Source organism: Trichosurus vulpecula, chromosome 2 (genome assembly GCF_011100635.1).
Source record: "Trichosurus vulpecula isolate mTriVul1 chromosome 2, mTriVul1.pri, whole genome shotgun sequence".
NCBI classification, from domain to species: domain Eukaryota; kingdom Metazoa; phylum Chordata; class Mammalia; order Diprotodontia; family Phalangeridae; genus Trichosurus; species Trichosurus vulpecula.
This window is the reverse complement of record NC_050574.1, coordinates 255,256,770-255,283,584: the sequence shown is the minus strand read 5'-3', so window position 1 is coordinate 255,283,584 and position 26,815 is coordinate 255,256,770. Positions and strand designations below refer to the sequence as shown.

The following is a 26,815-nucleotide window of genomic DNA, read 5'->3' as shown; positions in this document are numbered from 1 at the left end:
ATCAAGGAGAACTACCCTGATATTCTAGAGCCACAGGGCAAAATAGAAATTGAAAGAATCCATCGATCGCCTCCTCAAATAGATCCCAAAAAGAAATCTCCTAGGAATATTGTTGCCAAATTCCAGAGCTCCCAGATCAAGGAGAAAATACTGCAAGCAGCCAGAAAGAAACAATTTGAGTATTGTGGAAACCCAATCAGAATAACCCACGATCTGGCAGCCTCTACATTAAGAGATCGAAGGGCTTGGAATGCGATATTCCGGAGGTCAATGGAGCTAGGATTAAAACCTAGAATCACCTACCCAGCAAAACTGAGTATCATGTTCCAAGGAAAAATATGGAGTTTCAATAAAATAGAGGACTTTCAAGCTTTCTCAGTGAAAAGACCAGAACTGAATAGAAAATTTGACTTTCAAACACAAGAATCAAGAGAAGCATGAAAAGGTAATCAAGAAACGGAAATTGCAAGGGACTTACTAAAGTTGAACTGTTTTGTTTACATTCCTACATGGAAAGATGATGAGTATGATTCATGAGACCTCAGTATTAGGGTAGTTGAAGGGAATATGCATATATATGTGTATATATATATATATATATGTTTATATATATATATATAAGTGAATGTGTATGTATGTATGTATCTATGTGTATATGTATGTATGTGTATGTATGTGTATATATATATGTGTTTATGTATATATATATATATATATGTAAAAGAGAGAGAGCAGACACAGGGTGAGTTGAGGATGAAGGGAAGATAGCTAAAAGAAATAAAATGAAATTAAGGGATGAGAGAGTAACATACTGAGAGAGGGAGATAGGGAGAGATAGAATGGGGTGGATTATCTCGCATAAAGGTGGCAAGAGGAAGCAGTTCTAAGGGAGGAGGGGAGAGGGCAGGTGAGGGGGGAATGAGTGAACCTTGCTCTCATCAGATTTGGCCCGAGGGGGAATACCATACATACTCAGTTGGGTATCTTACCCCACAGGAAAGAAGAGGGAGGAAGATAAAAAAAAAAATAATAAAAGGCGGGGGGATGATGGAGTGGAGAGCAGATGGGGGTGGAGGTAATCAAAACAAACACTTTGGAAAGGGGACAGGGTCAAGGGAGAAAATTCAATAAAGCGGGATGGGTTGGGAAGGAGCAAAATGTAGTTAGCCTTTCACAACATGAGTATTGTAGAAGGGTTATACATAATAATACATGTGTGGCCTAGGTTGAATTGCTCAACTTCTTAGGGAGGGTGGGTGGGAAGGGAAGAGGGAAGGGAATTTGGAACTCAAAGTTTTAAATCAGATGTTCAAAAACAAAAAAACTTTTTGTATGCAACTAAAAAATAAGATACACAGGCAATGGGGCGTAGAAATTTATCTTGCCCTACAAGAAAGGAAGGGAAAAGGGGATGAGAGGGGAGGGGGGTGATAGAGGGGAGGGCTGACTGGGGAACAGGGCAACCAGAATATACGCCATCTTGGAGTGGGGGGGGAGGGCAGAAATGGGGAGAAAATTTGTAATTCAAACTGTTGTGAAAATCAATGCTGAAAACCAAATATGTTAAATAAATAAAGTGCATTAAAATAAATAAATAAATAAATAAATTTTAAAAAAATAAAAATAAAAATAAAAATGGTTTAAGTAAAGTACCTGGAGAACCGTTGTACTGTATTTACACAGAAAAGGGAAAAAAATCATAACTTGAAAAAAATATTAGAAAAAATGGAGGAAAATTTAAATCTAACTCTCATAACTTTGAATGTGAATGGATTAAACAATTCAATAAAACAAAAAAGAGACAAATTGGATAAGTAGATGAAACCTTTAAATCTTTTGCTAACAAGAGACACATTGAAAAAAACCAAAGACATAAGGAAAGAGGTGATGGAAAAAAATACTATGCATCAACTGAATTCAAAAAGGCAAGATTTGCAATTGCACTGACAAAACAAAAATAAACATTCAAAAAATAAAAACTAGGATAATCAAGAAAACTGCATTATGCTAAAAGGAACTATAGATAACAAACCAACATCAATAATTAAGATCTATGTTCCAAATTTCTTTGCATCCAAATTCAAAAGAGGCATGCTAAGCTAAAAGGATACATGGATTGTAAAACAATAGTGATAGGAAACTTAAACCTCTTTCTCTCAAAGTTAGCTAAGTTTAAAAGAAAGATAAACAAAATAGAAAATTTATAACTGAATGGATTGCTGGAGAAAGTAAAGATAAAAGACATACATCATCTTCTAAATGGTATGACAAAAGACTACACATATTTCTAAGCATCAGATAGAAGTTTTAGAAAATACTGACCACATATTCAGGCACAGAAATATAGCAAGCATATATAAAAAGTCAAAATGATAAATGTATCCTTTACAGATCATAACACACCAAAAATAAAAACAGCCATTTTTTTCAGGGGCCACAAAGAAAATACTCAGATGAAAATGGAGATGAAAATGAAATCCTAAGTAATGAGTATGTAAAAGAAAAAAAATCATAGGACTAATTGATAATTGGGTGAAAGAAAATTATATTTATGAAACAACATATCAAAATTTCTGGTAGCCAGATAAAAAATTTCTCAGAGGAAAAATCATACTACTACAAATGTACATTAACATAAGAGAAAAAAAAGAGAAGATTAATGAATTGAATATGCTTTAAAAACTTAGAAAGCCAACAAATAAAAAACAAACTTTTAAAAAGCACAAAAGGAGAGCTACTGAAATTAGAGAAATAGATACATTGAAAACAAAAAACCCTTAGAAGTAAAACTAACAGTTGATTTTTGAAAGGACTATTAAAAATTGATGAATCTTTAGATAATCTGATTAAAAAGAAGAAGGCAGAAAATCAAATCACTAAATAGGAAATAAGAAAGGTAAAATCATAACAATCAGAAGAAATAATCAAAGCATTTTATGCACACTTATGTCCTTCCAAAACTGAGAAAACAAAAGAAACAGAGATTACATACATACATACACACACATATATAGATATAGATATTTAATATTCAAACTGAGATATCACCAAATAGAGATCTTAACCCAATTTTAGAAAAGGAAATAGATCTAGTACAAAGGAACTACAAAAGAAAAAATTGTAGGTCCTGTTGGATTCTCAGGAAAAATCTTTTTTTTTCTTTTAGTAATATTTTATTTTTCTCAGTTACATATAAAGATAATTTTAACATTAATTTAAAAAATTGAGTTCTTCTCTCTCCTCCTTCCCCCTCCCTGAAATTGTTAGCAGGTTGACATAGGTTATATATGTGCAATCATGCAAAACATATTTTCATAATAGTCATGTTCTCAGGAAAATTCTAACAAATTTCAAAGAAAAATTAATACCTATGCTTCAAAAATTATTTTCAAAACTTGAGAAACAAAGTACTCTACCAAGAACCTTTTATGAGACAAATATAGTCCTAAAACCTAAACCAGGGAAATACGAAACACAGAAGGAAAACTATGGGCCAATATTAGTAATGAATATTGACTCAAACATTTTAAACAAAATCTCATCAAACAGCCTACAGCAATTCATTCAAGAAATCATTCATATGACAAAGTGGGATTTACTCCAGGAAAGCAAGGATGGTTCAATAAAAGGAAATCAATATAAATACTCATATTAAAAACAAAAACATCTAAAACCACATGATTTTTAATAGATTCCAAAGAAGATTGTGAGTAAATGCTAAAAAGAAAACAACCTAAAAACTAGAGGCTTAGAAGAACCTTTTTTTTAGTATCACAAAAAAAGCATATATCTAAATCCAAAAGCAAGCCTCATATACAGAGAAAGAAACAAAAGGGATAAGGTTAGGCAAAAAAGAAACAAATATATATTTAGTTACTGATAACATGACAGTATACTTGGAAAATCCTGAGGAATCCATGAAGATATTGATTGAGACAACAGCTCCAGCAAAATTGTAGATTACAAAATAAACCCTCCAAAATCAACAGCACTTAAATATAATAGTAAGAAAATCAAAAAAGCAATAATTGAAAGAGAAATCCCACAAAAATATAAAATGCATAAAATATCTGCCAATTGTCCTACCGAAGCACACAAAAGATTTGTATGGACTCAATTACAAAGTGCTCTTAAAGACATAAAGAATAACTTAAGAAGCTGGAGAAATATTTGTTGATATGATTAAGCCATGATAATATAATGAAATGACAATACTACTAAAGTTAATTTACACTTTTAGTGCTACACCAATCAAATTATTAAGGAAATACTTTATGGGATTTGATAAAATAATAAAAAATTTATCTGGAAAAGAAAAAGATCTATAATATCAAGAGAAGTTATGAAAAGAGGTAAGAGAAAAGATAGAAGAGCACTTCAAAATCTCAAACTATATTACAAAGTAGGAAGCATTCAATACCATTTGGTATTGGTTAAAAAAAAAGAGACCAATGGAACAAACTAGAGAGGAAAGAATCAGAAACAATGGAATTCAGTAATATACTGTTTCATAAAATGAAAAACAAATCTCTAGAAAAAGTACTCCTTACTTGATAAAAACTGCTGAGAAAGTTGGAAAGCAATCTGACAGAATTATGTTCTGACCAAAACCTTATACCATACTCCACAATACATTCTAAATAGATATGTGACCTTAAAATTGAAGATGATAAAACTTTTGATAATTAAAGATCACTTAAAATTTTAAGAGAAACAAATTATATAGCTTTTGTGGCTAAGGTTAAAAGATGTGTTCTTAACCAAACAAAAAATAGAGACTGTTAGAAAAGATATAATAGATAAATTTAGGTACATGAAACTGAAAAAGTCTCTGCACAGGCAAAACTAATGCAACCTAAGATAAGTGGCAAAAAATTCTTTTCAACAAATCTCTGAAAAATTTTGGTATCCAATATGGTTAAAAAGCTATCTGTAATATTATACATATGTGTATGTGTTTAATAGTCTTTTCCCCATAGATAAGTGGTCAAAGGGTACGAACAAACAGTTCTCAGTAGAATTTCAAAGTATTGACAACCACATGAAATAATTCTTCAAATGATGAAAAAGTGAAATACAAATTGAAACAACCCTAAAATTTCACCTCATATCCTGCAAATTGGCAAAGATGACAAAAAATGTCTATAGTCAATTTCAGAAAGGTTGTAGAATGATAGGCACAATAGTATTAATGTTGATGGAGTTGTGAAATGACACAACTGTTTTGGAAAGTAGTCCGTAATTATGCGACTAAGGTGGCTAAAATATCCATATCCTTGGAACTATAAACTCCATAACTGGACTTATACCTCAAGGAGGATATTGAGAAGAAACCCCCATAGGCACCAAATATTTATAGTAGCATTTTTTGCCATAGCAAATAATTAGTTGGAAAAAAGGAGATGCCCATCTGTTTGGGAGTAGCTAAATGCATTGTGGTATTTGAATGTAATGGAATAATGAATATAGAGAAGCATGAAAACATCTACATGATCTGATTTAAAATGAAGTAAGTGGAGCCAAGAAAATAATATACACAATAACTACAGCAATATAAATGGAAAGAACAACTATCCAGGCAATCACAATCACAAAACAACCACAAAAAAGTAAATTGAATGTAACAAAATTATAAAGATCAAACATAACTCAAATGCAGAGATATGAGAGGACACCCCAACCCACCTCTTAAAAGAGACAGCAGGTCCCCAGATGTTTAGTATAACTTATGCTTCAGGCATTTCCAATGTCTTCATCAGTTTTGCTGAGTTTTCCCCCCTTTCTTTTTTTTTTCTCTGAAAAAATATTATTTTTATATGAAATGGCTTCCTGAGGGGGGAAAAGGGGGAAATTTGAGGGATACTTTTGATGATATAAGAAAAATAAGATGTCCCTAAAACATATTTGAAAAAAAAAAGATGTCTTTTGACCAAAGTCGTAAAATTACTCAATACAAAGCCAGAATTTGAACCCAAAACCCTGGACATCAAGCCTAGTGTTTTTTTCCCTCAAACCATACAGCTTCCTTTTTTACCACAATGTTCAAAATCTTACCCCAAAAGTTAAAATATCTCAGGTCCTAATTTATATGTCAATTATACGCCCTTATTTCCTATAATTTAAAATTTATTTTTTCAATAAAAACACATTTATTAAGTACTTATACTGTGCAAAGCACTCTACTAACCTCTAAGGATACCTATAGGAAAGTTAGACAACTCCTAATCTCACAGGGCTCACATTCTATTTTTTTTTTGAGAGTTTGTGCACTATGCTACAAACATTTATTTTTCTTTATTAATTTTTAGTTCTCAACATTCATTTCCATAAGATTTTGAGTTCCAAATTTTCTCCCCTCTCTACCCTACACCCCACCCCAAGATGTCATGCATTCTGATTACCCCTTTCCCCAGTCTGCCCTCTCTTCTATCACCACCTCCCCCCTATCCTCTTCCTCTTTATTTTCTTGCAGGGCAAGATAGATTTCTATACCCCATTGCCTGTATATCTTATTTCCCAGTTGCAAGTAAAAATAATTTTTAACATTTGTTTTTAAAACTTTGAATTCCAAAATCTCTCCCTTCCTCTCTCCCCACCCACCCCCATTGAGAAGGCAACCAATTCAATATAGATTATACATGTGTAGTCTTGCAAAACACTTCCGTAACTGTCATGTTGTGAAAGACTGACTATATTTCCCTCCATCCTATCCTGCCCCACATTTATTTTATTTTCTCCTTTGACTCTGTGCATTTTCTAAAGTGTTTGTTTCTGATTACCCCCTCTGCTATTCTGCCCTCCCTTCTACCATCCTCCCCCTCATCCCCTTCCTTTCTACTTTCCTATAGGGTAAGATACCCAGTTGAGTGTGTATGTTATTTCCTCCTTAAGCCAAATCTGATGAGAGTAAGGTTCACTCATTCCCTTTCACCTCCCCACTTCCCCTCCATTATAACAGTTTTTTCTTGCCTCTTTTATACGAGATAATTTACAACATTCTATCTCTCCTTTTCTCCTTCTCCCAACATATTCCTCTCTCACCCCTTAATTTTATTTTTTAGATATCATCCCTTCATATTCAACTCATCCTGTGCCTTCTTTATATATATACATATAAATACATATATATACACACACATACATACACACACATATATGTGTGCGTATGTGTATATGTGAAAATATATAATATGTATATGTGTGTATGTATGTGTATATATATATATATATATATTGAAGGGAATATATATATATATAGAGAGAGAATATATATATAGATATATATATATTCTCTCTCTATATATATAGAATATATATATATATATTCTATATATATCTATATCTATATCTATATCTATATATATATATATATATATATATATATATATATATATATATATACTCAGTATTAGAGTAGTTGAAGGGAATATATATATATATATTCCCTTCAACTACTCTAATACTGAGAAAGGTCTCATGAGTTACAAATATCATCTTTCTATGAAAGAATGTAAGCCGTTCAACTTTATTAAGTCCCTTATGATTTCTCTTTACTGTTTACTTTTTCATGTTTCCCTTGATTCTTGTATTTGAAAGTCAAATTTTCCATTCAGCTCTGGTCTTTTCATCAAGAATGCTTGAAAATGGGGGCAGCTAGGAGGCACAGTGTGTAGAGCACTGGCCTCAGAGTCAGGAGGACCTGAGTTCAAATCTGACCTCAGACACTTGACACACTTACTAGTTGTGTGACCTTGGGCAAGTCACTTAACCCCAATTGCTGGTCCTTCCCCTCTGCACCCCCCAAAAAAAGAATGCTTAAAAGTCCTCTATTTCATTGAATATCCATTTTTTCCCTTGCAGTATCATGCTCAGTTTTGCTAGATAGGTGATTCTTGGTTTTAATCCTAGCTCCTTTGAACTCCAGAATATCATATTCCAAGGCCTTTGATCCCTTAATGTAGATTCCACACAGTACTTGAATTGTTTCTTGCTGCATGCTTGAAATATTTTCTCCTTGACCTGGGAACTCTGGAATTTGGCTACACTATTTCTAAGACTTTTCCTTTTGGGATCTTTTTCAAAAGGTGATTGATGGATTCTCTCAAGTTCTATTTTACTCTCTCATTCCAGAATATCAGGGAAATTTTCCTTGATAATTTCTTGAAAGGTGATGACTAGGCTGGTTTTTTGATCTTGGCTTTCAGGTAGTCCAATAATTTTTAAATTTTCTCTCCTGGATCTATTCTCCAGGTCAGTGGTTTTTCCAATGAGATATTTCACATCATCTTTTACTTTTTCATTCTTTTGTTCTCTTTTATAATTTCCTGATTTCTCATAAAGTCATTAGCTTCAATTTGCTCCATTCTAATTTTTAAGGAATTATCTTCTTCCATGAGCTTTTGAAAGTCCTTTTCCATTTGGCCAGTTCTACTTTTTAAGGCTTTCTTCTCCTCATTGGCTTTTTGGACCTCTTTTGCCACTTGGGTTAGTCTATTTTTAAGGTGTTATTTTCTTTAGTATTTTGATATTTAGTATTTAGCAAGTTGTTGACTCTTTTTCATGATTTTCTTGAATCACTCTCATTTCTCTTTACAATTTCTCCTCTATTTCTCTTACTTAATTTTCAAAATCCTTTTTGAGCTCCTCCATGGCCTGATGGAGGCTGTGGCTGTAGGAGCTTTGACTTTGTTGTCTTCTTCTGGTTGTATATTTTGATCTTCTTTGTTGGTAAATTAAGATTCTATAGTCTGAGGTTTTTTTATACACTGTTTGCTCATTTCCCCAGCCAATTACTCGACTTTTAAGCTCTGTGTAAATGTAAGCTCTGATTCCAGAGTGGAGAGTACTCTGTCCCAATCTTCAGGGGTTTTGTGCAGCTGTTTTCAGAGATACTTCTAGGCACCTGTTAATCTTCAGTTCTTCTAAGGTGATATGATCCAAGGAGAGGTGTTTACTGCTCTCCTGGCCTGTGCTCTGGTCTGTGAATGACCACAAGCACTCTTTTCTGCCTTGGAACTGTAAGGAGGATTTCCTCTCCACAGCCACCACAAGCTCTGGCACACCAATGCGCGTCTTCACCCCAGGACTGCCACCCAAGACTGTGATCCAGACCCAAGCAGGGCAAAGCAAGAGAATCCTGCCTCAGAGCCAGGAAAGAGATCCCTGCAATCCCCTTCTAATCAGCCACTTGATCCCCCCACCCTCTGTGGGCCTGGAGCTCTGGAAACTCTAGATTTCAAGATTGATTTGATCCTCTAAAGCAAGAGAATCAATGATGATACATATTGACTAAACCCAAATGGTCCAATAAATGAAAATTTAGGCACAGTTGAATGAGTGGAGGACAATTGTTTCTCTTTAATCTTTTTTCTTGTTAAAATCTTCATGAAAAATTTGGAATTGAAGTGAATTGGAAGGGCCTGATACTGGACAGAAGGGAGGACACTTATGACCTTACTAGCATTTTCCCTAATGTGGTCGATGTTTCTTACTTTCTCATCAAGATGAAAATGATTATGTAGTAGATAGATTTTCATTTGATTGAATACCTGCTAAGTGGAAGATTATCTTATACTTAGTTCACATTCAGCTAATAGCTTTCTCAGATGATTAAAAAGACTACAAATATCCTCATTATGCATGTCTCTCATGTCAGTCAAAAAATGTTTCTTTCAGAGAGCCGATAACATACAGATTTCATTATTTTTTCTCCCTTTAATTTTACCACAGCTGTTCAGGGAGCTTTCAAAGTCTGTCTTTTGCTCTTTTATCAGGAAAACATCAATGACATAAACTTCGTGAGACTTTCAGCGAGGTATGAGCTCTCTTTCCTTTCTCTCCTTCCTTCCTCCCTTGTTTGCTTCCTTCCTTCCTTTCTTTCTGTCACTAATGTAAATAACACTCATCCAAACCAATGAAGATGTTTGATCAAATGACGGAAGGGGAGGGGAGGAGAGAGAAAAAAGAAGAGAGGTTTAGCTTACTATGAATCAGAAGAGAGAGAGAAAAAATCCTCCCAAAATGTAGCCAGGTCTTTTGTGTGATGAAACAGCTTTAGACACAATGGTTCAGCTTGGATAAAGTGCTTGGTTTCAAGTCATAAATAGTGGCAAATCACCTCTCAGCCTCAGTTCCCTCATCTGTTTAAGTGGAGCTAAAAATAGCTACTACCTTACAGGGTTGTTTTGAAAATCAAATGTAATAACATATTGTAATCCTTGGCTCAAAGAGTAAAATTACACGGGCCCTCCTCATTGATGGTGATTGATTCCATAGCTCCACTTTGGCATGAAGGATGGAATTGGCTATTTGATTATAGGTACAGGATGTAAAAAAGATTTTAACAGGATAAAACAATAGTCTGCTTCTAATAAGATTAAATTTGATAAAGATAAATGCAAAGTTTATCCATGGCAATTCAAATACTGTAAGGTACAAACCAGTCACTGAACTTCATTAGCATTCTCCACAATGCTATAATAAAAAGTCTCTTAGCAACACCAACCACATATCACCCTTTTCAAAACTAACTCTCTCTCTCTCTCTCTCTCAATGCTGGTCAAACCATATTTGGAATATTGAGATTTTGTACTATGTTTTAGGAAGAATATTGACTAAGTAAAAAGTGATGACAAGGCTGATGAGAGGACTCAAAATAGTGTCCACCAAGATCAATTAATGCTGGAGACTTTTAACATGGGACACAGAAGATTAAATATAAAATTAAAGGCCAAACTCACATTTCAACCTGTAGTTATTAAATATCTACCATGTATCCAGAAAAAGAGATGACATGGTAGATGGATAGTTAAATTTGGAGCCAGGAAGACCTGGTTTCTTGTTTTGCCTATTGACTATGTGACCCTTGACAAATAACATTAACCTTACAATGCTTTAAGTAACATTCTAAAAATATAAGTGGCAAAGAGAGTTTTGTTGTGCATGGTAAAGGGACTTTCCTCATCTTGGAGTTCCCTATAGCAATAAAATTACAGGTCCAGATGCAATCCCTATTCCCATTTCTGTGTCTTGCCCTCAAAGATTTTACGTTTTACTTGGTAAGAAAGCAACATGTACACAAATAGGTAAATATACAATATGTCCAAAGAAAATGCAAAGTGTTTTAGGTGAGGCACGGTTGGCAAAATTAAGAATTAAGGAATCTAGAAATGTCTTATGACCCGAGACTGTAATGGAGTTAGTTATTATTTTGACTGAATATGTGGTCCTATGCAAAGTTGATGACAATTCCTCATTATTTTGAAATGAGGCATTTCAGGGTTTTGTATGTATGTGTCTATACATACACACATACATATATGCATATGTATATATGTATGTGTGTATATATACATATATATGATATTTGTACTTTAAACATTAAAAAATTGGTAAATAGCATTTTGTTTTTCTAATTACATGTAAGGACAGTTTTCAACATTCATTTTTTTATAAGATTTTGAGTTTCAAATTTTTTCTCCTTCCCTCCCTCCCACTCCCCCTCCCCAGGATAGCAAGCAATCTGATAAATGTTATACATGTGCAAACATATAAACATATTTCCATATTGGTCATGTTGTGAAAGAAGAAACAGAACAAAAGAGAAAAGCCACCAAAAAGTAAAAATAGTTTGTTTCAATCTGCATTTAGACTCCATAGTTCTTTGTCTGGATGCAGTTAGTATTTTCCATCATTAGCCTTTCGTGGAATTGTCTTAGATCATTGTATTGCTGAGAAGAGCTAAGTCAATCATAGCTGAACATTGTACAATGTTGCTGTTACTGTGTACAATGTTCTCTTATTTCTGTTCACTTCTCTCAGCATCGGTTCATTTAAGTCTTTCCAGTTTTTTTTTTCCTGAAATCCACTTACTCATCATCTCCTAAAGCACAATAGCATTTTATCACATTCATATACCACAACTTATTCAGTCACTTCCCAACTGATAGGCATTCCCTCAATTTCTATTTCTTTGCCACCACAAAAAGAGCTGCTATAAATATTTTTGTATATGTAGTTCCTTTTCTCTTTTTTATGATCTTTTTGGGATACAGAACTAGTAGTGGTATTGCTAGATCAAAGAGTCTGAACAGTTTGCCTCTGGGGCATATTTCCAAATTGCTCAAAATGAGGTATTTTGAATGCTAAAATTTCATCGTCATTGACTCTATCATTTAGAATTTGATACCCTTGTTCAACATTTAGAAAGGTGTGGGAAAATACTTAATTGAAAGTAGACTACCATAGAAAGAATACTTTAACTTATTTTATTGTAACCTGTATTTCCATCCTGGGAGATTTATTATGATACTCTTGGTATGCTAGAGAGAGTGATTACTCTCAGAGCCTATGTGAGCATCAGTTAAGGTGAGAATTTGGGGAGAGATACAGTTCCAGACTTCCTAAGGGACCAGTTCCAAGAAGGAGCAAGAAAAAAGACTTGGAAAGCAACACACATCTAGGAAAGCTAGTGCTTGAACATGTTCTGAGTCACCTATTTACTGAAAGTAAGGAATTTCCAATAAGATAAGAGTGTGAGCACTCTATTTAAGTTACGAGATATTTCAGCTCCCAAAAAAGGAGTTAATGAATTCTAGTATAAATTATACATCCTAATTTGTAGAACCTCTCTATTTTTTTTCCATTTAGTCAGATAAATGGATTTGCTTATTATTCTCTATTTGTTACGGAATTCAGTTAGAAGAAGGCAAGCTAGTGTGTGTAAGCTCAAGGTACTCTCTCCCTTTCAAATAGTGGCCAGAAAAAAAAAAAAGTTTTTTTTGAACTTAAAAAAAAATCTTGTTCCCATACTGGTATTATTTTGGAAGATGGAAATAGATACAATTCTAGTCTAGCACTCCCCTCTCTCTTAAAGGGAAACAAAGCAGCCATCTCAACAGCCTCTTCCCCTACTCTCCTCAAGGCAGGAATCACAGTGTCTTCTAGAAAGAGGTGGTTAAGATTACAGAGATAGCTATTGAGATCTCCCCATACGCCATATTTAGCCAACTCCTGTATACCATACAAAAGCTACATAAGCAGCATACAACTTACATTAGTTAAAATAGTATCTTCATTTCTCATATACATGAATGATTTTCTTTTCAGTCAGTGGCAAGTGAAAATATAGTTTTCACCTGTAAAAATGATGAAAGACATAACTAAGACAAATAATGTTCTTGGTAGTATACAGATCAATGATTCCTTACAAGAACAAAAAATGACTTTAAATTTCCAATCGTTATTCCTCCACCTATTTTTTTTTTGGCAGATAAGACTCCAAAGTTTTAAGGTTGCCATTTCAAAGCTCATGTTGTAGCAGCATTTTCATTGACTGATCCATTTACTCCAAGAATCAGTTCACCTATTATTATTTATTTATTTTCATCAAAGTGATTGGCTGTCTGATTGGATGATGAATCAGTTCAGTCAAATCAGTTGTGAGCAGCAGCACAGACTAAGAACAGTAATAATACTGATTATGGGGGCAATCATTACACCTCTTCAGATGATGGTGTACTAACACCTGATGATGTACTGCCTGTGCTCTATTCATCTGAACAGAAAGAGGAAATGATTGAGGCTCTTCAGTGGTGGTTGGATGACTGATGAAAGAATATAGTTCTGCAACTCTGAGAAAAAAATAAACTTCCTCACAAAGAGCTATGTGGTATCTCTAGCTTGCACCTGCACTGTTAAACATCATCAGATATGAAAGATACCCCCAAGCAATTTGTCAAACTTCCACAATATCCCTGATTGGAAAAGCAGAGCTCATACATACCATAGGGAGATTGCTTGGGATCAACAGCCTAAAAGAGAGTGCCAATAAAATAGGTTCTAGACTTCGTGAAGCCCTAGGATAAATATCAAGTAATTGACATAGCCATCAGAACTGACATTGTCCAGTAAGTTAAATAGAATAGAAAAATGTTCTTGTCGTCTTTGCTTTGTACAAGTGACTGCCTACCATGTCTTTGAGGTTTGTCCAGAAAGTTGAAGGGGAAATGAACTAAAATAGCTTTTGCCAAGAGTGTGATGCCCTGGAATGAATGGCATTTGGACAAATCCTAAAAACCAATTCCAAATACTTCTGTCTATTACCTAAATAAACTATGGGAGCCTGATTTTTAATGGAGACAGACCCCGTTATATACATGGTATAGAGGGCAAGTTTTCATCACTTGAGTTATTATTTCATTTTCACATTTAACTTCTATAAATCATTTCTGTTTTGAAGGTGAAAAAAATCAGGAAGGGAATGATTTTTTTAATTCTACTTCTTAATATTTAATAACATGGATCCTAGGAAATTAATCATTTGTATTGAATAATATAATAAATACTTGGAAAAAACTATATCTATATTATGATATTGAAACTAGATAAGAATTGCTCTTACGTCCAGTTAAATCATCAGCCATGAGGTAACTACACTAGTATTACAAAAATCATTTCATTGATGACTGTACTTGGTATCATCAGGCTATAATTAGATTAAAATGTCAGGAAAATTTATAATACATTTCTACTGAATTGGAAAAATTAAATCCTTATAAATTCTTTGAAAATAATCAGTTCATAGATGTAGGAATGTTTATCTAAAGGAATAAATTTAGGAAGAGACATGAGTATTGTCTTCAGATATCTGAAAACATCTTTAATAGAAAAGAGATTAGATATGATCTACTTGGGTCCAGAGGTCAGAACTAGGGGAAAAAAGATTTGAAATTATTTGGGAAGCACATTGCCATTTAAGAGGAGAAAATGCTTTTAAACAATTATAGTACTCTAAAAATGGCATAAATTATATCATTAGGTAGTGAGTTCACCGTCACTGAAGGTAATTGGTAAGAATGCAGATGATAATTTCTTGAGGATTTCACTGAAAGAATATATATTCTTCAATTAAGAGTTAGAAAAGATGATCTGTAAAGCCTTTTCTTTCTCTGATATTCTATTCCTCCAAATCTAAAAATCTTGGATTATGTTTTCTCTTAATACTGTCAAATATTTCAAAGGCAAGAATATGCATAATACAAAATTATGCTGTGTTCAGACCTGAAATACCTTACAACATTATGTATGTTTTCCATACTGCAAAATAAGTTAATTAATCAATTAAATTTAATTAAATTTAAAAAGGAATTGAACTGGAAAATTCCAGGGAAGGTTTAGGAAAAAGATCAAACAGCCAAAAGTACCTCCTGTCAGGATATAGAGACAAGAGGGGCAACTTCATTTTGAAAAAGGGAATCCTAAAAAGATGCTATCATGACATTTTATACAAGCATGAAGAATATGGATAAATTGAACAAAAAAAATGTGCACCAAGTCCCAGACTACTAATAAAAGAGTTATTATTTCTTGAAACATAAGAAAGGTTGTTTTAGAAACAAAAAAAGAACCACTACCTTATCTGATACACCTACAAATTTTGCCTTCAGACTAAAAACCTCTTTCTCATACACCTCTCACATGAAGAGATATGTTACAAATGAGGTAATCTGGCTACTGAACTAAAGATTTAATTCTCCAATTTGAAATCCAAAAATAAAATTCTTAATCTCATGAATTGCAACTCATCCCATTCTTTTTCACTACCAAAAACATAAGAGAAATGTCACTTAGAAGGAATCTTCAATTTTATTTTAGTAAAATATTGTGAAAATAGCTTGAGAAATTTCTCATATAGCATCATTTATTCTGATTAATAATTATTTCACTGTCAGTGCATTTAATTAGACAAGGTTCTGATTAGCAGATAAAGTGAAATTATTTTAGTTTTTGTTTTTGCCAAGGATATATGCACTACATAAATGGGAAGACCAATAAGAATTTTTCATGGAAGTTTCCAAGGAGGTCCAGAGCCGTTGTTGTTGTTTAGTTATTTTGGGGAAGGAAGTCATAAGTCTTGTAGTAGTGAAGCCTAAGCCTGAACAAAGATTCTCTCTACTTAATATCATGGATAAGTGGCCATCCAGACACATCCATGCATCCATGGGCACATGGAAACCTGAGTCAGGAAATAAGACAACTCGTGCTTCTAGGTGCTCTCCCACCTAGAGGCTTATAGCACTTTTTTCTTACTCTTAACCTGAAAGAGAATGCAATATTTCCTGTTTATGGCTTCTGTATGCATGTTCAGGTCCTGTTCTGTAACCAATGAAAAGGCTTTTCTTCACCATTCAGTAAGCGGATGATAGTCATAAAATACATGTGTGTGCTCTGAGTTAGGGCTAGGGCCCTTTTGTGCACATCATCACAAGTTTCTGGAGGCAGGTTCAGAAACCTTCATATGAATCTGCAATAAAGAACATTGCCTAGCTCCAAGGACTGTCTCCTTCCCCCTGCCCTCAACTGACCACATATATCTGCCAAAAATAAAACAACTGATAAATTCTTAAACACTCCTTGTCTTCTTCCTTTAGCAGAAGAAGCACCAAAAGTAACTTGTATTAGACATCTAATTCTTATTAACAAGAGAATAAATAGTTACTAAAATGTAGATGATAGGATCAAGTAATTCATTCAACATAAAGTTCATATTGAAGAAGAAGAGGAAAGTGAGGTACAACCTCATTGATTTTAAATAGATTTTGCTTAGAGGTATTATAAAGAGAATCATAGAAAGGATAAGTAATGTTCAGTGGCTTACTATTCTATAGTGAAAGTTGATACAAAAGAATAATGGCGGTAAAGTCAAAAGTGGATATAATTTGGAGTCAGGGAACTTGGATTCAAATCCCTGCTCTGCCACTTACTAAGTGTATGACTTTGAGCAAGTCATTAAATTTCCTTGAGCCTCAGTTTAAGTGAAGAGGTTGGACTGGACTTGTAAGGTAACATCCAGCTCTAAATATGTGATGCTGTGAAATTCTGAGAACACAAGCAGAAATGGTTCTGACCACAAGAAAAAAGGTGAGCTGCCTAAAGTTACTTCTGTAGATACACAGTAACAAATTCGGATTTTTAAAAGATATGCATATAGATGGAAGCAAAAGCAAATAAAGGATGAATAAAATGATGAATTAAATTCCTTAAGAGTAGTATAAGGAATCATAATGTGCTAATATTCTTAATGAATAGTATGTACAGCGAAGAGTTTCTTCATTTATGTTGAGGGGAAGAGGGAGTCCTCTGCTGGAGAAGGGGCAGATGGAACGATGACAACCACTGTGATAAACTGCTTAGCTGTAATTTTTCACCAGTTTTCCACCACAGTGGAAGTCTCCAGAGTCTGGATGGCCACTTATGAACAACATTAAGTAGAGAAAATTTTTGTTCTGGCATAGGTTTCACTACATGGCTTCTGACTTCCTTTCCAAATCTTGATACTGTGTTTCTGTGTTAGATAATAGAGAGCCACTCAAGATTTTAGAGTAAGAAAGTGAAATGAAGAGAACTGTGATTTAGAAACATGTATTTATCTGAGAGTGTTATTTAGGACAGATTGGAGTAGAGAGAATTATTAAAAATGAAATGGCCAATTTTGTGTATTTAGCTAACTTGAATCCTTAAAACAGAATAAAAACCTTCATTGAAATGATTTTTTTAAAAGAGGCAGCATAGTTTCATCAAGAAGAGTTTGTGTCAGATTAAGATATTTCCTAATGTGAAAAGCTTCTTTGATTAGCAGCAGGTCAAGGGAATGCAATATAGTGTTGTATGTTAAGATTTTATTCAATCATTTAACAGTCTCATGGTATCCTGTGGGCAAGACGAAGTTTCTGTGATTCTATGAGGGAAAACCCACGCTAATGGCATCCCAGAGACTAGAGGCAATGAAGTTTATATAGAGTTGAAAATTTATGATGGTAAAATGAATAACAGTTTCTGATGTATATGACTGGCGTAAACAACTTGCAATTCACTGAAAGTGAAGAATTAGGCAAAAGTGATATGAAGAATATAGAAAAACACATGACTAGGAAGGAAAAAAGATGAACTTATCATGCAGCAAGTGTAAGGTATGAGCAAACTAAAAGCCCAAGTGCTTCACTGATATTCACTCAAGGTTGAGAGGAATGGCTCTACAATGTTGGGTTGAACCCCTATAGAATATTTTGAGAGTATATGAACAAGAATCAAGCAAGATGGATAACATTCATGGCTTGTGGAACTAGATTTTTTCAGGTAGTACCTGGATTAATATAATCACCTACCCTTCAGCATGGAAATAAACTGGTAAAATGTGTGCTTAGTACTTCAGGTCATGCAACCAAAACATGTATCCATAATTAATAGCACCGTGCCTAAATTAGCAGAAAAACATGTGCTAGGAATATTCGCTGTTTGCAGGTTCAGAATTCTAGTTACAAAGTAATAACAAATGTATGTGCCAGTACTTCAGGGGACCTGTAATCTCGATAAAGTAGGTGTTTCCTTGAATTAATGAGGCAATTCACAAATTACATACACTTCCTTATACTCTGGTATTTTTTTTTTTTTTAGTTATCATCCCATAAATCCTCTGTCTTCATCTCAAGATGGGCAGCTAGGCGACGCAATGGAGAATGTGTTTGGCCTGGAGTCAGGAAGACCTGCATTCAAATCCAGACTCAGATACTTACTCTGTGTCACTTAACCCTCTTTGCCTCAGTTTCCTTATCTGTAAAATGACCTGAAGAAGGAAATGGCAAACCACTCCAGTATCTTTGCTTAGAAAACCCCAAATGGGGTCACAAAGAGTAGGACACAACTCAAATGACTGAACAACAACAACATACTGTGGGATTCTCTTTTTGTATTCTCCCATAAATTTTCTGTCTTCATCTCAAGATCACAAAGGATAAGGCACAAACAGAAGTTGCATAGAGTATGCCTCATGTTTAGTGATTTTCTGAGTATCAACATCAAGTTAAGAATTATACATAGAGACATAGCATAATCAAGCATATATTTCAATGGCATTTTCAGGAGGGGAAAAGTCTTGAGGAAAGTTGAAAGGGAAGAAGGATTCTTTATAGTTGGTGAGGTTCTCCAGATGCTCCTGCTTTCACATGGCATTGCATTGCTTGAATTGAGTCCCCTTTATACTTTTTGTTTTTGTTTGTTTCATGGTCCACTTTGGCAATATGGTAAAACCTATGTACTCCTCATAATAATGTTTTTAAGTGCATAAAATAAAAGGCATAGTTTTACAAAAGACACCAATTATATAAAAATGAAGATATAATTTTTGTTTTCCACACCAAGTTCACAGACCTCTGAAATCTATCCATGAACCCCACCACGGATTAAAATCTCCTGTAATATAGGGTATTTTCATTAAGTATTAGTTAGTCAGTAGAGATTGACCTAGACTTCTGGACCATATGAGTGACAAATCTTCAAAAATCTTTACTCAATACATCTCTCTAGGCATGCTCTATGCTCAGTGTCAAAGTGGATAGAGTAGTGGGCCTGGAATCAGGAAGACTCCCCTTCTTGAGTTCAAATCAGATACTTACTAGCTATGTGACCCTGGGCAAGTCACTTATCCCTGTTTGCCTTGGTTTCCTCATCTGGAGGATGGAATGAAAATGAACTGGAGAAGTAAATGGCAAACCACTCCTGTATCTCTGCCAAGAAGACCACAAATGGGGTCACAAAGAGTCAGATAAAAATGACTAAATAACAACAACAAACTTAAAGTTAGAAATCCCATAATGCTTCAAGGGAACTTTGTTCAAAATAACCATCCCTACTCTTCAAAAAATTGCAGATTTTGATTCATCCCAGTCACAAAAAGGGAAGGAAAAAAGCAACAGAATTTAATTAAAGATGAATTTGAGACATATCTTATGTATGTACGTATTGGTTCTAAAGGAAAGGGTCCTCAAATCCATCTGGGGCCAATTCTATCCCAATAGAGGATATTCAGGGCAGGGACAGAGACTAGTGAACCTAATATTGCCAGCAAGTTGAGGCAATGTTATATTTGAGCCACAGAGGTGTGAATATGAGGAAAGGTGTAAAGGAGCCAGATGGCAAGTGAGAAAGAGAGAGAGAGAGAGACAGTGATAGAGACAGAGGCAGACAGAGACAGAGACAGACAGAGACAGACAGAGAGACAGAGACAGAGAAAGAGAGACACAGAGAGAGAGAGAGAGAGAGAGAGAGAGAGAGAGAAGGAGGGAGGGAGGAAGGAATGAAGGAAGGAAGGAAGGAAAGAAAGAATGAAGTAAGAGAGGGAGGAAGGAAGGAAAGAAGGGAGAGAGGGAGAGAGGGAGGGACAGGGGAAGGAAGGAAGCCTAAAACACCAAAGATTTCAAGAGAAAATACCTCAATAAAAAAATCAAACATGAGCAGATAAATCAACAGAGATGATCCTAAATTAGAAGAAAAGATGAGCAGTAAATCCTGAAAAAGAATAAAAAGTCTCAACAAATATTGCAAAGACAAAGGAAAATGTATCAAAGTGTATGCTTGAAGAAATAAAGAAACTTGTAGACTCTAAAGACAGCGTGAGACAACAATTTTTAAAACTCCAAAATTATTTGAAAACCATAATAAAATAAATTAGGAATGAACATTGTTCAGAATTTAGATTTTTCAGTGTGTCATATAAAAATTTAAGTTCATTAAGTAGATTAGAAAATATTTGAATCCATGACTGAAATTCTCTCTAAAGATTTGAATTAGATAATATAAAAAGAAGGGTAAGAAAAATTTTACAGAAGAAAAGAAAAAAGGCAACAGTATTGAAAGAAATCAGGAACTTGAGTCTGTGGAGAAAAGCTTAAGCAATAGAGGTTTCCCAGAAGAATATGGCAGATCATCAAGATCATCATCATCATTCTCACCATCATCAGGAAACATCATAATGCAGGGAATAATACAAGAAACAGTCCAAACTTCTTAATACAAAAAGCAAAGAACAAATCGAGAGAGATCTACACATTGATTCCAAGAAAAATTAAAATCAAACCAAACCAAACAACAACAACAACAAACAACAAACAACAAAACCATGTTTCAAACCCTATTACAGAGGGCAGGAGAGACTTTCGAACATAAAGCAAAGGAGATCTGAATAACACAAAATTATTTCACATGCTGAAAAAAACCACAGCAGCAGCAGCAACAACAAACAACAACAATAATTAACTCAAGATACAATCCAAAATTATATACAATGCAAACCGAAGCCTAAGCATCGATGAAAAAAGATGGATAGTGAACATTACTACAATATAAATGAGATATGAGCAGATGGGAAAGACATGAGAAACAAGTACAGTTATCAAGGAAAGAAACGAAATACATTAGCCAATGGTTAAAGGCTGAAGGTGTTTTCTAGAAAAGAAGAGAATAAAAAAGAATCTTTAAGTGACATAAGCAGGACTTAAGGTAAGAGAAATAATGTTGGAAGAGCGAAACTCAAGCACTATCAGTTCAACTCCATGACTCATCTAAGAGGAGTCATTGCATTTCATCGGGCAGAAATTGCAGGGTAGAAGTATCCCTAAACATGAAGTTGGACACAGGACAATAATCAATGTACACCTTCAATTCCATAGGTGAAGAGTGAAGGGAAAATGATTCCTATAGTCTGTCAGAGAGAAGTGGGAGAATGGAGGAAAAGTATAGGTGGCAGAAAGAAGGCAGTGAATCTGGGTGCATAAAAGGGGAATTCTCAATTCAATGGTAAGAAGAAGGAGTCTCACTGAAGAACACTCGCATAGGGGAAGTGGTATATGTCTGTGATGGAGGATAAGAACCCCATAATGGGTTTGATCTAGGGGAAGTTAGTGCCTTCTGGGACAACCTTCTTTGAGATAATGAGATGCCTTCAGGGACAATATCCCAGCGCAGGGGAAGGGATGGATGAACTCACAGTGACAAATGGAGTCCAGAAATGTTGGGGAATTGGAATGAATTCTATAATGGAGCAGCTAGGTGGACGTAATGTTGAAGCCAGAGTCAGGAAGACTTGAGTTCAAATCCTGTAACAGATAATAGGTCTGTGAATCATCTGTAGAAGAACTACAAAAGTGGAGGCAGGGTCAGACATTAACAATCTTGGTCCAGATGGATTTACAAGAGAATTATAACAAATTTTAAAGGAATAAATAATTCCTATATCACCTAAATTATTCTCACAAATTTGATCCAGGAGCCAATAGGGAGTAATTGGAATTTATCAAGTAGGGAGACGACATGATCAGACCTGTATTTTAGGAAAATCACTTTAGCGGTGAATGGAGGATGAATTGGAGTGGGAAGAGACTTGAGGCAGGCAGATCCTCCAATAGTTTATTCCAATAATCCAGGCATGAGGTGATGAGGGCCTACACTAGAACATTGACAGTACCAGAGCAGAGAATGAGGTACACTTGACATATGTTGCAAAGGTGAAATCAACAGGCCTTGGCGACCGATTTGATATGGGGTAGAGCGGGGTAGGCAGGAAGCAATGAGAGACAATGAGGATTCCAGGTGAACCCTGTGTTGCAAGACCATGAGATTGAGAGTATGGTGTTGTCCTTACAGTAATAGGGAAGGTAGGAAGAGAGAAGGCTTTAGAGGGAAAGACAATGAGTTCTGTTTTGGATATATTGAGTTTAAGATGACTACTGGACATTCTAGCTGTCTGAAAAGCAATTGGAGATACAAGATTGGAACTCAATATAGAGTTTAGGACAGGATAGTTAGATTCAATTAAATCCATGGAAACTGATGAGATCCTATAAGTGAAATAGTATAGAGGGAGAAGAAAAGAGGGCCCAGGATAAAACCTTAAGGGGCACCTATGGTTAGAAGACGTAATCTGGAAGAGGACCCAGAAAAATACAGAGAGAAAGAGTTTGGATAGATAAGATGAAAACTAGGAGAGCGTGGTGTCCCAAAAACCTAGAAGAAGAGAATATCAAGGAGGAGAGTGATCAATATTATCAAAGACTGCAGAGATGTCAAGAAGAATGAGGATAGTGAAAAAACAATTGGATCTGGCAGCTAAGAAATCATTAGTAATTTTAGAAAGAGCAGTTTCAGTGGAATGTTAAGATCTGAAGTCATATCGTAAGGGATTAAGAAGAGAATGAGAAGAGCCAAAGTGTAGGCACAAATTGTAGTTGGCCTTTTCTAGAAGTTTAGCTACAAAGAACAGAAGAGATATATAGGATGATAGTTAGCTGGGATGGGAGGATCAAGTGAGAGATTTTTCAGGACAAGGGAGACATGGGAGTGTTGGTAGGCAATAAGGAATGAGCTAGTATACAGGGAGAGATTGAAAATAAGTGAGAGTGTAGATGACGGAGAGGGAAATCTGTTCGAAGAGGTAGGATAGAATGGGATCCTTTGAACAAGTAGAGAGATTAGACTTAGAAAGGAGTAAAACCACTTAATAATGTGAGAGAGGGAAAAAGGAGGAGATGGTGGCATAAGATATCTGAATGACAGAAAAGGAGGAAGATGAGAGAAGAGAGAGCTCACAGTAAACAGCTTATTTTTTCCCCTGTAAAATATGAGGTTGAGAGAGTAGTTGGAAGGGGAACCGTGGGAGGTTTGAAGATGGATGAGGTTTGGAAGAGCCATTGTGGAAAGGAGGAATAGTGAGTTGATAAGGGAGGTATAATAGCATTACCTGACAGCATTCAGGGCTAAGTTGAAGTGGTATAACATAAATTTGTGGCGTATCCAGTCAGACTATTTGAGTGATTTTCCCCATCTTCATTCAGCAGCACATGTGTAGGAATGAAGGTGGTGAATGGTGGAGGTGATCCAAGGCTGCGTATAATCAGGGATATGATAAGGGGTTCAGGGATTCAAGACAGGAACACAATGTAGAGTTGAATTGGTTCACTAAAGGGTCAAAATGGAGAGGACAGAGTGGAAAGTAGAGAGAATTGAAGGATCAAGGGATTGGAGATCATGGTGCAGGACAAAAAGTAACATTTTTTTTAAGGAAAGTCAGAGAGAAAGATAAAAATCCAGTAGATTATGGTTGGATACAAGGATTTCAGAATTTTTGAACACAGAGGTGGTACATTTGTTGGTGATGGCAAGATCAAGAGTAGGGTAATCTTTATGTGTGGCATAGAGGTAGTAGCTCATGGGCAGTATATAGGTTGAGGATAGTTACCTATATGTATTTTGTTTATACATAGTAGTTTGTATATTGTATTTCCCATTAGAATGTGAGCACCTTGAAGACAAGGACTGTGTGTTTTTGCCTTTACAGATAGTTCTTACATAATGTAAGTTCACATTGAGCAAATTCAACTTTTACATAAAGAATTTTGAAAGAATCTACATTCCATAATATATAAAACTCTTAAAAAATATCCTCCAAGTGAAAGCAAAAGAACAGCTGTGAAGAGATGGCCACCTAAGACTCTGGGTCTAGGGCTTGGTTTGAGACCTCCCCCTGGACAGGAGACCTTTGCCCTCCATCCACCTACCTGCCTGTCTTCTGTCCCTCCAACACTTGGGTACCATCCATGTCTACCATGTGTCAGGTCCTCCCCCTGTTCTTCCTCTCAGTTCAGGCCAGACCCCCATGGGGCTGGCACCACCCTATGTGCTCCTCCTCTTGCTCTCTTCTTTGTCCCTGGCCTCCATGAGACCTTGAACAGTGTGCCAGCACCCTTATTCACAGGCCAATGGTCCTCTTCCTGCCTATTAGCCTCCCTCCCTTTCCCATACCCATGGTAAATTCATACTATAGAAAAATTTCTTTAGTAGAGGTCTGCAGAATGTTCCACTGACTTAAAGCAAGAACTATGCTTAGCATGTTGCCTCAGATGTCATGAGTAATGAATTCTTTTTGACTGACTGACTACAATGATTTAACATAAAATAATTTACCATGATTAAATTAGCTTTTACATTGGGGGTATAAAGATGTTTACCACTAGGAAAATAATTAGTATTAAAATGTTTAAAATTATCTGATTAAGACATTTAGAGGAAAAAACATTTTTAATAAAGCATAACACTCATCTGTACTAAAAAAAACCCAACAAAGTATAAGGATATTTTAATATGTTTTTAAAACTTCCATAGAGGAATGTAGACTATTAAAATAATATTAATAAGATTTATTTAAATTTTAAGAAGAGACATTACTCTAGTAAAACTAAATAAAAAATAACAACAAAAAAGCTAAGTGGATAAAGAATGAATATTGTCCCAATTAAGATATGTGAAATCACAACTGGATGAGCTCCATGGTATCCACAAATATGTCTATTCTCTCTACTCATGAAAAATGAGCTGGACTTGGGAAGAGACTAAATTGCAGCAAAGTTGAAAACTAGCTAAACACTTCTGTGGATTCCAAACTCTTCTCAAACTGCAAAAATCTATGTTTTCGCTTTTTGTTTTTTGCTTTTTGCCAAATAATGTCCCAGTCTTACTAATCATATAGCAGTATCATGAAAGATTGTGCTCACATAAGAAAAAAGATCGAAGATTATTGGCAATGGAAAGACACGTGGAAACTCTAAGAAGATTCCAGAATATTACAGATTTAACTTGCAGGTGAGACATTGCACTATAATTATTACCGACAATAAGTAGAAAGCAAGCAGAGCAGTGAATACAAATTATAACAGTTTGTAGATGGGTAAATGTCCCTAAATTAAAAAAAAAATAATAATAATGGGAGATGGGAGGAAAGGGAGATATAAACCCACTTTATTCTCTGGCAAACCGCCTATTTACTCCCACTGGCCAGGGAGGCCCTTAAAGACATGCGTGGTTGAGTGGGGGAACAGACATACTTCAAAGAGACAGCTGATTGGCTGAACCCTTTCCAGGGATAGGCCAATGGTGGGTCTTCATGTGGGCAAATACTAATGTAATTGGGCCATCCCTGAGGTAGGTTGGGCCAGGAGTAGGATGGTTGTGGTATCAGGAAGAGTGAACTTTTCCCATAGAGCAGAGCTACTGAGCAGCTCCGGTATCCACTGGTTCCCGCAGAAGCAGAAAGGGTGCTCCCTGAGAAGGCACTAAGTCCTGATTGGTCGGGGCAGGGCTAAGGTTGTTGCTGCGTAGGGAGCTGATTGGGCTTTCTTTGTAAAGCTGGCGTCCCCGGAAAAGTTGAAGAGGATTGGTCGGCACAAATTGACGGGTAGGATCAGTGAGCAGAGCTGGGACTTTGATTAGTTTCCTTTACTCTCTCCAGTTCCCCCACGTTCCACCTCTGGAAGTTTTTGCCATCGAAGCTTGGCAGGTAGGGGTAGATCACAGGACACCCAGACGCCCTTGACCTTGCTCATGTGGCAGTCCAGGTCAGAGGAAGGGCGCTCATTTCCCTTCTCCGACCTGCGCTTTTTCTTTGCTCGAAGCCCCTCAAAAGCGGAGTCGTGAGACCTTTGGCAGACTGTTGGGTAGCCTCGATCACGCAGTTCGGAGGACCGGGGGTGCCTCATTAATCAGGCGCTCGCCACCAGGGCTCTCTGGATCTGGATTACAGGTAGCTTATTCATCCATCAGAAGAGGCCTCCCAGTATCAACAGTTCTTAGACACCTTCGCCCTGCCTTCTCTGTCTTGTCCTCCTTGTCCCTCTCCTCCCCCTTTCCCTTTTCTTCTTTCCCTCCGCCTTTTTTTCTTTCCCCTCTTCCTTCTCAGCCTCTGATCCTTTCCACTCTCCCTTGCACTTCCTTTCTCTTTAAGCTTCATTTTCATTTCTCTCCCCCTCTTTCTCCTTCCTTTCCCCTTTTTCTTTTCATTGACTTCTTCCTTATCATCCTTGCCCTCTAGCCAGGAGCATGGGGCTGTGGGCCAAGTGGTGGAGCTGAGGAGCTAGCAGCAGCAATGGGCTAGTTACAGGGGTGGGGAACCTGTGGCTTCGCCTTCTAGACCTTGGGTGTGGCCTTTTGACTG

The 26,815-nt window shown here is 35.8% G+C and overlaps 1 pseudogene; it reads right to left on the bottom strand.

The window, feature by feature from the left end:
• LOC118836953 overlaps positions 1–26,360 on the bottom strand; it is a 55,296-nt pseudogene extending 28,936 nt beyond the window's left edge.
• Between the last annotated feature and the right edge of the window lie 455 nt (positions 26,361–26,815).